The sequence below is a fragment of the Apium graveolens genome, chromosome 10 (genome assembly GCF_009905375.1).
Source record: "Apium graveolens cultivar Ventura chromosome 10, ASM990537v1, whole genome shotgun sequence".
In the NCBI taxonomy this organism is placed as follows: domain Eukaryota; kingdom Viridiplantae; phylum Streptophyta; class Magnoliopsida; order Apiales; family Apiaceae; genus Apium; species Apium graveolens.
Window position 1 is genome coordinate 53,692,808 of NC_133656.1, and position 15,045 is coordinate 53,707,852.

At 36.8% G+C, this 15,045-nt stretch overlaps 1 non-coding gene across 1 annotated transcript; it reads left to right on the forward strand.

Annotated features, from left to right (window-relative positions):
- Positions 1-14,507: 14,507 nt before the first annotated feature.
- LOC141694290 (small nucleolar RNA R71) lies at positions 14,508-14,614 on the forward strand. The gene has a single exon (XR_012563610.1). It is a non-coding gene; the product is annotated as a small nucleolar RNA R71 (small nucleolar RNA).
- Positions 14,615-15,045: the final 431 nt, after the last annotated feature.

The window sequence follows — 15,045 nt, forward strand, 5'->3', positions numbered from 1 at the left end:
TCTCTGAGACTATAACTTGTGGTGTGTGTGTGTATATTTTGGGTCACAGTACGCAGTGGTTGGTTGTTTATTAAGATTAAGAGTTGTTAAGGGAATTGGAACTCGTGACAACCCGGATCCCCGACCCCGGATTTGGGGGTGTTACAGAAATGGTATCAGAGCCAAGCATTATAAACCTCAGAGATGATGCGACGTTAAGATAAGAAGTTCACTAAGATAATAAGAACTCTTGCCAAGTTCATAGTCAGACAACCTAACGTAGTACTGAGAGTTAAAACCCTTATGGGAACCCTTACAAATATCGTGATAGAAGCGTAGTTCATTATCGTATATGGTAGTGGGACTCCGGACTCTGAAGTTCAAGAGCAATAATATGATGATGTTTTACTACATATTGGGGATCAGATTGTGGATCCAATGGTGCAGCCTAACGAGGGACTAGATGATGTTCATATTAAGGATGTAACAATTAAGGATGTTATCCCAGAAGGGATTGTGCTGAGGAGGATCTCGTAAAGGATCCTAACAAGACTGAAGAGATGATCGCTAAGGAATAAATGACCATGGTCAGGACGACTACCAGAGGTAGGATTGGTCGGTTACTACCGGAGGTTCGTTCAAGTTTGCAAAGATAGTAGCCCCTTTAACGCGGCTTACTCGTAAGACTGAGAAGTTTGAATGGACAGAGAAATGCGAGAACAGCTTTCAAGAACTGAAGCAAAGATTGGTGACGGCCCCTATGTTGGCATTGCCGGATGGAAAAAGGAGATTTTGTGATTTCTATTGACGCTTCGCATAAGGAATTAGGGTGCTCTTATACAGCACAACAAGGTAATCGCGTACACGTCAAGACAATTAAGTGAATATAAAATTCGATATCCCCACCCATGAGCTTGGGCTCGTGGCAATAGTTTTGCCCTAAACATTGGAGGCACTACTTGTATGGAGAGAAGTGCAAGATTTACACAAGCCATAAGTGCTCTAGTGCATTTTCACGCAGAAAGAGCTCAACATGCGCCAGAGGAGGTGGTTAGAGCTAATCAAGGATTACAATTATGAGATTCTTTATCATCCAGGGAAAGCCAAAATGGTGGCTAATGTCCTTAGTATAAAGGAGAGACTCAAGATGAAAATGACTTTGGGAAAGTTGATAAGAGATTTTGAGAAAATGGAAATAGAAGTTAAGGTAACCGGAGCCGGTACCGAAACACTGTTTGAGATTGTAATACAGCCCAAATTATCGAAAAAGATCATATTATGCCAAGAAAAAGTGATGAATGAAGGCAGATAGTCAATGACTGGAGAAGAGATTCATACCAAGAAAGATGATAAGGGAATAACGAGGTATTCCTACAGAATTTGGGTTCCAAACATTTAAGAGCTTAAGGACTGGATCTTAGATAAAATCCATAGCTTGAGGAATAAGATTTAGGGAAAACCCCGAATGTGATAGTCAGGGAGGTTGCCATTAAGAAAGAAGGAGCCCATAACATAATGAAGTGGAAAACAAGGATTTTAACGTATAAGATAATCCCAAGTATGGGAGAAGGATGAAACATTTCATACTAAGGAAACAGAAAGTCGAGTAAGGAAAGGAGACCCGATACGGTACTCCTATACGGCAATTCATGGACCTGTCTAAAAAGAACTTAGATTATTATCCCCAACCACCACCCTGAGGAGACAGTGCTGTGGTAAATTCTTTCAGGATCTTTAAGTTGCTAAGCTCTCAGAGTTCCAAGGAACAAGCGAACCCAGTAGAGGCGAGAGCCTGGCTAAAGGAAGTATAGGAATCATTTGAGATTCTAAATGATGGATGAATCACAAAAGACTGTTTTTGTCACTTACCCTCCTAAGAGAGAGGCCACCCGCTGGTGAAAGACCAAGAAAGGCACGGAGCCAGAGGTTAGAATAAACTGATTAAAGTTCAGTCAATTGTTTTCGGGAAAGTAATTCCCAAGGTTATGGAGATAGTGTAAAAGCTTTAGAGCCAGAACAAAGGTGGACGAGTATGATGAATTATGAAGCTAAGTTGTAAAAGTTGTCAAGATTCGTTCTGATGACAAGAATCCCAGAACGACGTGATGTTTGAAGTCAATGAGTAGTGGGTTCATGAAATGATTGTAATAGAAAAGAAAATAAAAAGAAACTGAAGTGGAAAGGAAAATAAAGACAATAGTGTTTGAGGAATAATAAGGGAGTTGGGTATGAGGAAACCCTAAAGACTCGTAGCAATAGAAATAGAAAAGTATGTATTTGTCAGGATGAGGGTGATTCACCATAAGTTAAAGTTGATGGTTGAAGGCATAAGAGATACATATATTTTATCCCCTGTAAGTTGGGAGGATTCGGGGAAACCTTGAGATAGTTCGAAGGATAAATAATGAGACGCGGATAGACTGAGGAGACAAGAAAGTAAGAAATTAAGAAAATTGGATGAAGGAAGTGACCTTCAAGAATGTGAAGTGTATGACCGGTGGCATGATACCCAGAAAGGGAGACACCAGGTATGAAAGATATCCCAACATTGAGATGACTGTTGAGATAAACAACAAAAGTAAATGAGGAATTATTAAGAAGAAGTTCACGTTGAACACGACCAATATCTTCCAGAACATCCCTGTTGTCATTACCAAATTAGGAAAGAAAAGCGGGTAACCATTGTTATCTTTTGAAGGCCATATGGGTTGACCTCAGTTTGAATAAGGATGCTATTATGAAATTGGTATAGACTATCTGGGTGGGAATGATTGAATAAGATAATCTATCAAGGATATATGACTTGATTTATCCATGAAAGGATGCAAGTACCTTTTTCATGGTGGAATTAAGGATATAACTTCGATAACTTAAAATGAATCCTAGGGGAATGCATAAAGGGTGGCATTTCACCCTTAATAGGGATAGTATGAGTTTTGACAGTATGAATTGGAAAGGATTAAGGTAACAACAACCTTTAAGGATCAGCGGAGAAATTTTTCAGAACTATACAGACAATGGTTCTATTATTAATAAATGGTATCTTGATATGCCATGTACCTAGGGAGTACAGAATGAAGGATTTAAGGATAACCTTAGAGGTTTTACAAGGTGAAAGGTAATTTTTAAAGTTCTCAAGAATAAAAATTTTGATAAAGGAAATATGGCGTAATTATAATAATGTCAGCTGGGCACGTGTTAAACCATAAGAAGTATAGATTGAACCAATGGAGGTCCGAATTGTTAAACAAGAAGGACCCAAGATAAAAGACGTCCTAAGTATGATCGAGAGTCAACCGTGACAATGTTCACATCTAAAGACTAAGACAATGACTTATGGAAAAATGGTGATTTTTTTTCTCTCTTACCAGGACTTAAGAAAAGCATTTTCACATAAGCAGTGATTGAAATGAGGTAGAAAATTTAGTTGGAGGTGGTTAAAATGACATTGATTGTAAGGAAATTTTACTATCAGGAAAGGCCAAAGAGGTGGCCGACACTTTAAGTGTAAGAGAGCAATTATAGGCGCTCGTTCCAGAGGAATACAGTGATGATGGTTAAAGCCGTGAAGGTTATATTATGGTGTGAAAGATTGACATTCCTTCTGATGATTGTGCGATACTCAAATGTAATAGTAGGTCGGTAAAGATTTAATTTATGTAACCACCGTGAGCGGGCTATCTATCTTAGAAGGTCCTATCTTGAGAGAAGCCAGGACCATGTTACGAGAGGACTAAATGAACCTTTAAGCTTCATGTTTCCTAATAAGGACATATGGTTAATAATGGTATTAACCTGCTATCGTTGCTTTCATTGAAACTCTTCTGCAATTTTATCTGCTTCATATCATATGTACGTCAAGTTCAGGAGTGTTCTTCATGAATCATGAATGGTGATTATGTTGGCTCCTTAGAAGAATTCTATATGACATGTATGGACTCCGTATGGTTAGCTATTAAGATTTCATGGAAAATGAATGACGACAGTGGGTCAGCGGTGGACCATAGTAATGCAACAATAATTCTGCGAGTGATGAGATGATAACAATCGTGAGAGTTGTATTGTAATGGATGTTAAGATTAAGTACCACTAATCGGGTCGTGGTGATGTACAAGTTATCATTGATAGGCTAATTAAGTCGATTATTTACCTATGTTATATTTATTCATTCTTATCAATAAAGAGTAGTATTACTATACGAAGAAGGTTGCGGTGTAGCAATGGATTCTAGTAACGATGATATCTAGAATGAAATCCCAGATTCGATTTTCGCTGTCGAGGGAGTTTCAACGCTGATTGTTTATAAGCTCGTGCAAGAGCATGGGTCCATAGAATGATGGACGGAATAGCAAAAATATTTAGGCATGTGAAATGCAATACTATAATACTTGATGTTGATATATATACGTATATGTTTTGTTCTCCTATGACAAACCTCTATAGTTCAGAGGTAGATTCAAAGCCAGATATTTTGTGGCGGTATTTTTATATAAATACGATTCTCTTCAATTCATTCTTTTCTCTCCTTTTCATTTCATGTAAGCTGAGAAGAACAACCCTTCCAGAAGGGGATGTATTATTGAATGACTATCTATCTGTGTGATAGAAGCCTAGTAGGATACCACATGTTGTTTAATTGTTTGTCAAGTACTAAAGGCTGGCCACTTCTGTACTAACTGTGCGATGTAACAAGTGTTCATGATCATAGTGATCTCTCAATAAAATCTTTTACTTCTATATGATAGATCAAGCTTTCGAAGATGGAAGCAACTAAAGGAAGTAGTATCAGTGTGGTGGTATTCCGAATCTAACGCGTTCGTGATACTAAGGTTGACGCGGTTATTAAAAGGTTATAGAATACTAACGAGCAAAAGTGTAACCAGTATAGTATTATGTACGGAAGATAGTAATGACTATGAACAAGAAAAGAAGGAGTATTGAGAAGCAAAAGCTATAGTGCTAGAAGCTATGATGAGAGTCTGTGCAATAGACTTGAAAAAATTTGGAATGATCACTTAACGCGGATTGAGTTTTCTTATGATATTAGATCGTATGTCAGTATCGAGATATCACCTTATGAGATCCTTGAGGGAACACAAGGTCGATCTCCCTTTTGTTAGGATGATGTTGCAGAGCGCAAGATGCTCGTACCAGCAGTGGACCCTTGGAGATATTAAGACGTATTGGGAAGTTAGCATATGAGCTAGCCCTACCCCCGAACCTGTAGCAAGTTCATAACGTGTTCCACGTATCAATGTTAAGGAAGTGTAATCTGGATGCCAGACAAATAGGGGCATATGAGTGCATAGACATGCAACCAGACGTAACCTATATGGAACAAGTGCTTAGGAGAAGGGTTATCAAACTAGTCAGAGTTTGATGGTAGAACCACAATGTGGGAAAATTGTCTTGAGAGTTAGAAAGTGCAATGCTAAGAAAGTATCCCTATTCATCTTTATCTGATTTCGGGACGAAATCCTTTTAAGGAGGGGAGACTGTAATAACCCCAAAAAAAAATTTTGGACTTTTTGTAACCCTTATAAATAGTGATTTGATGATTATGTTGAATAAGAAAACTTTTCATGCCACACTATGTAGGGGTTCTTTTATTGATATTCTGAGATCTTATTAGTACTCTATATGGTATATAAGTGTATGTAAAGATCGTCAGAATCCAAATTCAAACACTTTGATTTTTCTCGAAAACCCACCAGATACAGAAAGAATTAAGTATAAGGTAACATGATTAAAAGGATTTTAAAAATAAGGATTATAAGAGAGGATCATAAAAGGAATATAAAATATTGAGAAAGGTTTAAGGGAACCTAAGTAATGAGATCCTGGGTATGATCCCTCAAACAATAAACGAGAACGAAAGTTAAGCGAACCATATAATAGATAAGCAGTCATTAGCCAAGTAATTAGGGGTTAATCAAAGAGGTTAGTGGGTGATGATGTTATCACACCAATAAGAAGAAGACAAGTGTAAGAAGATGACATAAAAAAGATGACATAGGCATAGTGACATAAGCATGACAAATGGAGGGATTGGTTGGTTGAATGAGAGCCATTCATTTGTTACCATGGTAAAAAGTTAATTAAAAAGCAAAACAATATCAACCAAGCCAAGCAAATAATAACACAAAACTTGACTTTTCATTTCCAATCAAGAAGCTCTCGGCTCTTCACCATTTTCAAAGAAAAGAAAATCCAAAACCAAGATCCAAGCATTGTTAAATTGTGAGGTAATTATCCAAGGTTCCTTAAGCATAGATATAGCTATCCTATGAATCTAAGCTTCCATTTCCTTCACAATCTCTTACAATAATTCATGGAAGAAGAGGGTGAATAGTGTTTTCAAGATCTTGAAAATTTTGATCTTATGTTTTTGTTTAGATATAGCTTTTGTAAGGATTTTCAAGGGTGATTTCAAGCTCCTTAGTTACTTCTACTCACCAAGGAAGGTATAATCTCATACCCTAGCCCTACTTTTGAATAGTAAGATTTTTTATGTTTGGTATGGTTCATGAGAAGCATGATTCTTGTATACTTAGAGTGTGGTTGGATTTATAATGAGTTTGAAGTTGTACATCTTGGATTATTGGTTAATGAACTTAAGTATAACTTTTAGTTCATGTTTGAGGGTAGTACAAATTGGAAATCTTGAGATGTTGGGGCTGTTGTAGTAAAGTATGGATGGAGTTTGGTTGTAGTGATGATTGTGGGTTGATTTGTGGATTGATTGGAGGGGTATAAATTTGGTAATCGCGTAAACATAGCCGTTGTAATGCCCGATTTACCTTAGACTGTTTTTGTTCTTAACTTCAGGACCCTTTAACTCACTGTAAGAGTCTGACCATTTCCATGTTTAGATAGTTCATGTTACGAGCTTCGTTTTGATATGTGGTTCGCTTGAATCCGATGCACGGTTTAGGAGAAACGACTGTTTTAAGTAACGGCATTTCGCGAACGAACCATTACCCCTCACCTTATTTTGAAACCTTGGTTAAGGTCCTTAAATGACTAATTGGGGTATGAAACAATTATGTAAAGTGGATTAGGTAGTTGGAAGAGTACTCGTGAAAGAATTGCCTTAAAATTCTTAATGATTAATTTATTAAAAATGGTGGAACCGAGGGTACTCGAGCGACTTAAGTGAATCGTTAAGCGCAAAAGTGAACGTTAGGGTCTAATTGGTTAAAGTCTAGATTCTTAAGCGACTTTGGTTTAATTCCAACTTATATGTTGTTTATAGGTTACCAGACTCGTCTCAGGCCTTTTACCACCCCCAGTCGCTCATGCAAAGTTTTTACCCGTTATACTGTTGTGGTGATGTAAATATATGTATATGCATTATCTTGTGATAAGTGCATGATTGTTATTAGAAAATCTTGCGATATATTGGAGCATGCTGATATGGTATATATGCATGCCTGTTTCGTAATCTTGATATCTAATTGTTGATTCAAATGCTTATATGTTGCATAATATCTATGTTAGAGATAAGCAGTAGTTGCGTATACCCTTTGTATAGGGGACCCGAAGGTGAACATTTTCTAAACCGGGAGTCGATGTTCCCGAGTATAATATATATATATATATATATATATATATATATATATATATATATATATATATATATATATTTATATATATATATATTGATATAGTTTTCAAAACTATTAATCGAATAAGGTTTATTCGATAACTTTATTTTATTTAATGAATATTATTTTGAATATTCATACGAGGACTTATGACTCCGCTTACTTTATTTAATGAATATTATTTTGAATATTCATTCGAGGACTTATGACTCCTCTTATTTTATTAAATAATATTCTTTATTTTATTAAAGAATAATGTTTCGATAATCAAACTTATTTTCGATTATTCAAATAAAGATCGTACTTTCGTATAAGTATATCTTTGGTTATTTATTATTCATTTTAAGTATGAGTTTTAAAACTTCTACTTCAATTATTTTTATAAAGATTATCCTTTATGAGAATATTATTTAAATAATAATATTCAGATATTTTCTCCAACATATCGGGACTGATTTATTTTATTAAATCAGCATTACTCCAAATATTCTTAAAAATGTTTTCTAGTCTTCAAAATGATTTTAAAAGTTAGAGCAGATCCCAAAATTCGTTTTCAAATTTAAGATCTTCCTTTCGAAGGGGATTTAAATACTCGCTTAAAAATCTGAGGGATCCGGCTCTGTGGTGTATTTTATATTCGCAACGAGGTTGCTGTTTTGAGAAAACATTTTGATTACTCGCCTAACGTTCGGGAAGTAAGTCCATCTATTTGAGTCGGCATAAGCAACATTGGCTCAGTGGGCGTCCATGAAAGTGTAAGTGGCTCAGTGGGAGTCCATCGATGCGTAAGTGGCTGAGTGGCAGTCCAGCTTAGGTCCTAATGCGGCCAGGGTGATGACCAGTGGGGAATTCGTCCATCTACTAGTAGAAAAGGTTACTTATTGGTATTTTTGCCTGATCAGCAGGATATCAAGTTTATGCCAAAATTCTTTTCTTCCAAATTCATTGGATATGGCAAGTCTGTTCATACTTTTCATGACAGAGGTTTTCAGGGAATGTATGAGATATATATATATATAGGTGTATATATATTGGGACTTAAATGAAGTATCTCGTAACTTAATTTCTTTTGAATGATTTTTCAAAGATTGAATCTATTCAAATCTTATCTTGTGGTCTCATCTATGTGATGAACTTTTAAAACTGATTATAGCTTGAACGGTGGTAGTTTGAGTAGTATTCGGAAAAGATATAAGTATATTGGATTATCTTGTAACTTCATCTTTTCAACTTATATCTAGTAATGATTATCTTATGCATGACAAAGATTTTCAGAAACACGTTGAGACAAGGTTAGATATATGAGATCACCTTACAACGATATTTTTATACAGTTATAAACTGGAACTCCATCTATATTATGCATGGAAGAGGACTTCCAAGATTTTGAAAAGTATATGTACATATATACTAAATATTTTGCGACTTGGTCGCGTTAAGATATCAAACTTGGTTGATTTCTTCTTGACCAAGACTTTCTTGAGTACTATGAGAATGCTCACATATTGTAAATCATTATACATATTATTTTGGTGGGCTTGTTGCTCACCCTTGCTTTCTTCTTTCATCACACAACAACAGATGGAAAAGATGAACAGGACCAAGCTCCCAATTCGCAAGTGGTTAGGAAATGTTCCGCAGTTTTCTGGAGCCGTTGATGCCGCAGTAGCTGAGGTAAGAATTACCAATAGGCTAGGCTTTCAACTTTTAATGTACCAGACTTATGTATACTTATGAATTGTAATAATGGCAAGGAAATGTAAATTTTTTCAGAAACCCTTTTGTGGTATAATGACTTATAATTGTTGAATAAAATGACTTGTGTTATTTTTGGTATTCATCTCTGAGACTATAACTTGTGGTGTGTGTGTGTGTGTATATTGTGGGGTCACAGTACGCAGTGGTTGGTTGTCTATTAAGATTAAGAGTTGTTAAGGGAATTGGAACTCGTGACAACCCGGATCCCCGACCCCGGATTTGGGGGTGTTACATCATGCATTGTCCTCAATGTATGCAAAAGAGAGAAATAAATAAGGAAAATGATGAGAATATACCTGATAAGGGATGAAGAGAGTTAAAACTACCTACTGAAAGAGACTTACTTGATCATGGGTCAATGAGGTGGATGACCTCTTCCTCGAAATCGACTGGCAACTCTAAAAATGGTTTGAGACGTTGCCCATTAACTTTGAATATTTCACCATTTTTAAGATTTTCAATTTCAATAGCACCATGAGGAAAAACTACTTTAACAATATATGGTCCCTCCCATCTAGATCTCAATTTTACGGGAAATAAATGAAGCCGAGAATTGTACAAAAGAACCTTTTGACCGGGAGAAAAGGATTTTCTCAAAATTGATTTATCATGAAAAACTTTGGTTATTTCTTTATAGATTTTAGCATTTTTCATAAGCATCATTTTGCATTTCCTCTAACTGAGACAATTGCAACTTCCTATGACTACCGGCAGTGGGTAAATCAAAATTCAACTCCCTAATAGCCCACAAGGCTCGATGTTCAAGTTCAACCGGCAAATGACAAGCTTTACCAAACACAAGCCGATAAGGGGACATACCTAAGGTAGTCTTATACGCGGTCCTATAGGCCCATAAAGCATCTATCAACTTAGTTGACCAATCCTTCATATTCGAGTTGACAGTCTTTTCTAAAATCTGTTTGATTTGCCTAATTGAGACTTCAAGTTGACCACTAGTTTGAGGATGATAAGGGGTGGCCAATTTATGAGTGATCGAGTACTTTTTTAAGAGAGACTCAAATTGATGATTCTTGAAATGTTTGCCTTGATCACTAATGATATCTCTAGGCGTACCAAATCGAGAAAAGATATTCTCTTTTAAGAATTTAAGAATGACCTTATTGTCATTAGACTTAGTTAGAATGGCTTCGACCCACTTAGACACATAATCGACCGCTAAGAGAATGTAGAGGTTGCCAAATGAGCAAGGAAATGGGCCCATAAAATCTATCCACCAAACATCAAAAATTTCGATAATTAGGATCGGATTTATTGGCATCATATTACGTCTTGTGATCTTTCCTAAATGTTGACACCTATTACAAGCGGCACAGAATTCCGCGGAATCCTTAAACAAACTAGGCCAATAGAAACCACTTTGGAGTATCTTAGCCGCCATCTTTTTGGCACTAAAATGACCTCCACAAGCTTGATCATGACAGAAGGAAAGGACACTTCTAAACTCGTGATTTGGGACACACCTTCTAATGATTTGATCCGGGCAATACTTGAAGAGATAAGGGTCATCCCAAAAGAAGTATTTGACTTGTGAAAAGAATTTGGATTTATCTTGCTTGGACTAATGAGTCGGAATGTTGCCGGTGACAAGGTAATTAACAATATCGGCAAACCAAGGGAGGGTAGAGACAGAAAGAAGGTGTTCTCCGGAAAAGATTCATTCAAAGGCAAGTCAACGGTTGACTCTACTACCAATCGAGAAAGATGACCGGCAACAACATTTTCAGACCCCTTCTTATCCCTAATTTCTAGGTCAAATTTTTGGAGCAACAAGATCCACCTAATCAAATGAGCTTTTGAGTCCTTTTTCGAGAAAAGATATCAAAGGGCGGCATGATCGGTGTAAACAATGATTTTCGAACCAATAAGATAAGACCTAAACTTCTCGAGGGCAAATACTACGGCTAGAAGCTCTTTTTCGGTGGTTGAGTAATTAAGTTGGGCATCATTTAAGGTCTTGCTAGCGTAGTATATGACATGACGTATCTTATTGATTCGTTGCCCTAAAACTGCCCCGACTGCATAGTCGGAGGCATCACACATCAACTCAAAAGGCTCATTCCAATCAAGAGATTTAATTACGGGGAATGAAGTCAATTCTTTCTTAAGGTGTTCAAAAGATTGTAAACAATCACTATTTAACTCGAATTTGACATCTTTGGAAAGAAGATTGGTCAAGGGTCTTGCCTTTTTACTAAAATCCTTAATGAAACGCCTATAAAAACCAGCATGTCCTAAAAATGAGCGAACTGCTTTGACCGATTTTGGTGGAGGGAGACTAGCAATGAGGTCAATTTTAGCTTTATCAACTTCAATCCCCTTTTCCGAGATTTTATGACCAAGGACGATTCCTTCTTTAACCATGAAATGACATTTTTCCCAATTAAGAACGAGGTTCATTTTTTTACACCTTTTTAAAACTAGGTCAAGGTGGTTTAGACACTGATGAAAAGAAGAACCAAAGATGGAAAAGTCATCTAAGAAAATTTCTAGGAATTCACCTACCATATCAAAAAAAATGTTCATCATGCATCGTTGAAATATAGCAGGGGCCGTGGTCAAACCAAAAGCTAGACGACGATAAGCGAATGTTCCGAAAGGACATGTGAACGTGGTCTTTTCTTGATCTTCGGGAGCAATGGGGATTTGAAAATAGTCGGAAAAACCATCTAGGAAACAATAATAGGAATGATCCACTAACCTTTCTAACATTTGACCGATGAATGGTAAAGGAAAGTGATCTTTTCTAGTGGCAGAATTGAGTTTCCTATAATCTATACACACTCTCCAACCAGATTGAACACGAGTGGGAACTTGCTCATCATTCTCGTTGGTCACTACAGTAATACCCTATTTCTTAGGTACTACTTGAATCGGACTTACTCACGAGCTATCAGAAATGGGAAAAATGATCCTATTATCTAGGCACTTAAGAATTTCCTTCCTAACAACTTCCATCAAAGTTGGGTTCAACGTTCTTTGTGGCTCCCTAACTGGTTTAGCATCATTAACTAATTGAATCCTATATTGGACAATTTTCGGACTAATTCCTTTAATATCAGAAATACTCCAACCTATGGCTTCCTTATTCTCTTTAAGCATACTTAAAAGTTCCTCTTCCTGAGATGGAGTCAAATTAGAAGCAATTATGACGTGAAAAGATTTATTAGGACCAAGAAACTTGTACTTAAGAGTGTTAGGAAGAGGTTTGAGTTCTAATTCTGGTGGACTTGGCTCAACTGGTAAACTAGCTTGATAAAGGGACAAAGGAAGTGGTTCAAGCTCTTGGTTAGTTGTAGGAATGGTGGACTCTAACATGTCATTGACCTCATTAGTGTAATTGGAATCAACCCAATTTTGACCAAAATGATTTAAGCAAAAGTCAAGAGCATCATCGACACTCATGGTTTCATGATCAAATATTTTATCAATTAAATTAATTTCCATGTGTTGGTCAAAATAGTCATTGGGTTGGTTTCCGACATGAAAAATATTGAGATCAACGGTCATATTTCCAAATGTTAGTTTCATTAAACCATTCCTACAATTAATCACGGCATTGGATGTGGCTAGAAAAGGTCTTCCTAGAATGATCGGAATTTGATTTTTAGAATTTTTGACCGTTTCAGTTTCTAGGACCACAAAATCAACGGGAAAAACAAAATCACCAACCTGAATCAACACGTCTTCAATTATTCCCTTAGGAATTTTGATAGAATGGTCAGCTAATTGAAGTGTGACATTGGTCTTTTGAAGTTCACCTAAACCTAATTCTTGGTAGACAGAATACGGAAGAAGATTCACACAAGCACCTAAGTCAAGTAAAGCTTTGTCAACAAAAGTGTTTCCTATGACACAAGAAATAGTAGGACAACCGAGCTCCTTTTATTTCACGGGAATTTCATTTGAGAGAATCGAACTAACTTGAGATGTTAAAAAGGCTTTCTTAGGAACATGAGTGGTTCGTTTATGAGTACACAACTCTTTTAGAAACTTAGCATACGAAGGAATTTGTTGAATGGCATCTAAAAGAGGAATGTTGACCTTAACTTGCTTGAAAACTTTTAAGACGAATCGGGGCTAGGTTTCGAAGGTGGTGCAATCGAATAAGGTATTTCGCTAGACTCGAAATCCTCGAAATGCTTCGAATGATCTAGACTCGGACTCAAAGGTGAGGGATTAGGTTTTGAACTCAAATTCTCTTCTTCGTTAGCATCAACACCAACTCAATTTCTCACTTGATTTCCCGACCGTAGAGAGATGACGACATTCACATCATGAGGTCTTTGATTAAGTGAAAATTTAGGATTCACCTCGGGTTGACTTGGAAACTTGTTCTTCTCGCGCTCACAAATCGTGTTAGCTAATTGACTCATTTGAACCTCTAACTTAGATATGGCTTGGGCATTGGAATTCAATAATTGCCTATCTTGGGTCATGGTTTGCATGAAGGCTTGTTGAGATCGAGTCAAATTAGTCTGAGATTTTAGCAAAGCCTCAATACTCTTTTCTAAGGAATTAAGTCTCTTATCCGAATCATTAAACCCGGGAGGATTCAAGGGTGCTTGAATTAGGTTTGGATAAGGATTTTGACTAGAGGTGGGGTAAGAGTTTGGATTAGGCTTTTGAAAAGTGGGTTGAGGAGATTGGTAGTTTTGGCCTTGTGTCCATGAGAAATTCGGGTGGTTCTTTCACCCGGGATTGTATGTGGGTGCAAAAGGGTCATTCCTAGGTCTAGGTTGAAACATAACATTCACTTGCTCAAACTCTTGAAAGTTTTGAGGTCCATGACTATGAGGGTTATAGTTCGCACACATAGACGCTTGGGAAGGGGCTTTAATGGTTTCTAAAGCTTCTAATCTTCTAGTGAGAGTAGCTAACTTCGCTTCGGTTGCTATAGAATTACCAACTAAATGCAAGCCTTTGTTAGCTAATGAACCAAGTGTTTCATTGTGCTTATTAGGCTCCCTATTCGGCTCCCTAGTAGACTCCCACACCATGGTCTTTTCTGCTAGTTCCTCGAAAAATTCCCAACCCTGATCCTCGTCTTTTTCCATGAATTTTTCTTGACACATAGACTCTAACAACGCGGTTGTAGAAATATCTAAGGCCTCGTAAACAATCTTACAAAGTCTCCACTTTTCTATTCCGTGGTGGGGACATTGGGACAAAATATTTTTAAATCTATCAAAATATTTCCAAAAAGACTCATTTTCCTTTTGATGAAATTGATTAATCTCATTTGTAAGTCTCGTAGTCTTATGGTTTGGAAAATATTTTTTAGAAAAATGACTACGAATCCCTCCCCAGTTGAAATAGAATTAACCAGTAGGCTATATAACCATTTTTTAGCATTTTCTTTAAGAGCGAAATTGATTAGTATAAGCCTAATGGAATCCTCGGTCAATTGCTGAAGTTTTTGTAAGGCACAAACCTCCTCGAATTCATGAATAAAAAGATACGGATCCTCACCTTCACTCCCGGTAAATTTAGGTAACATGCTAATATGATGACCTTTAATTTCAAAATTATTACCATTAACTGGTGGAAGAGTAACACAAGAAGGTTGGGCTGAACGGGCGGGGTAACAACGATCCTTAAGAGATACTGCCATGTTTACTACGGGTTCAAGAATTTCTACGGGTTCAGATTCCGATGAGGAAGTACGCTCAATTGGTCTCAC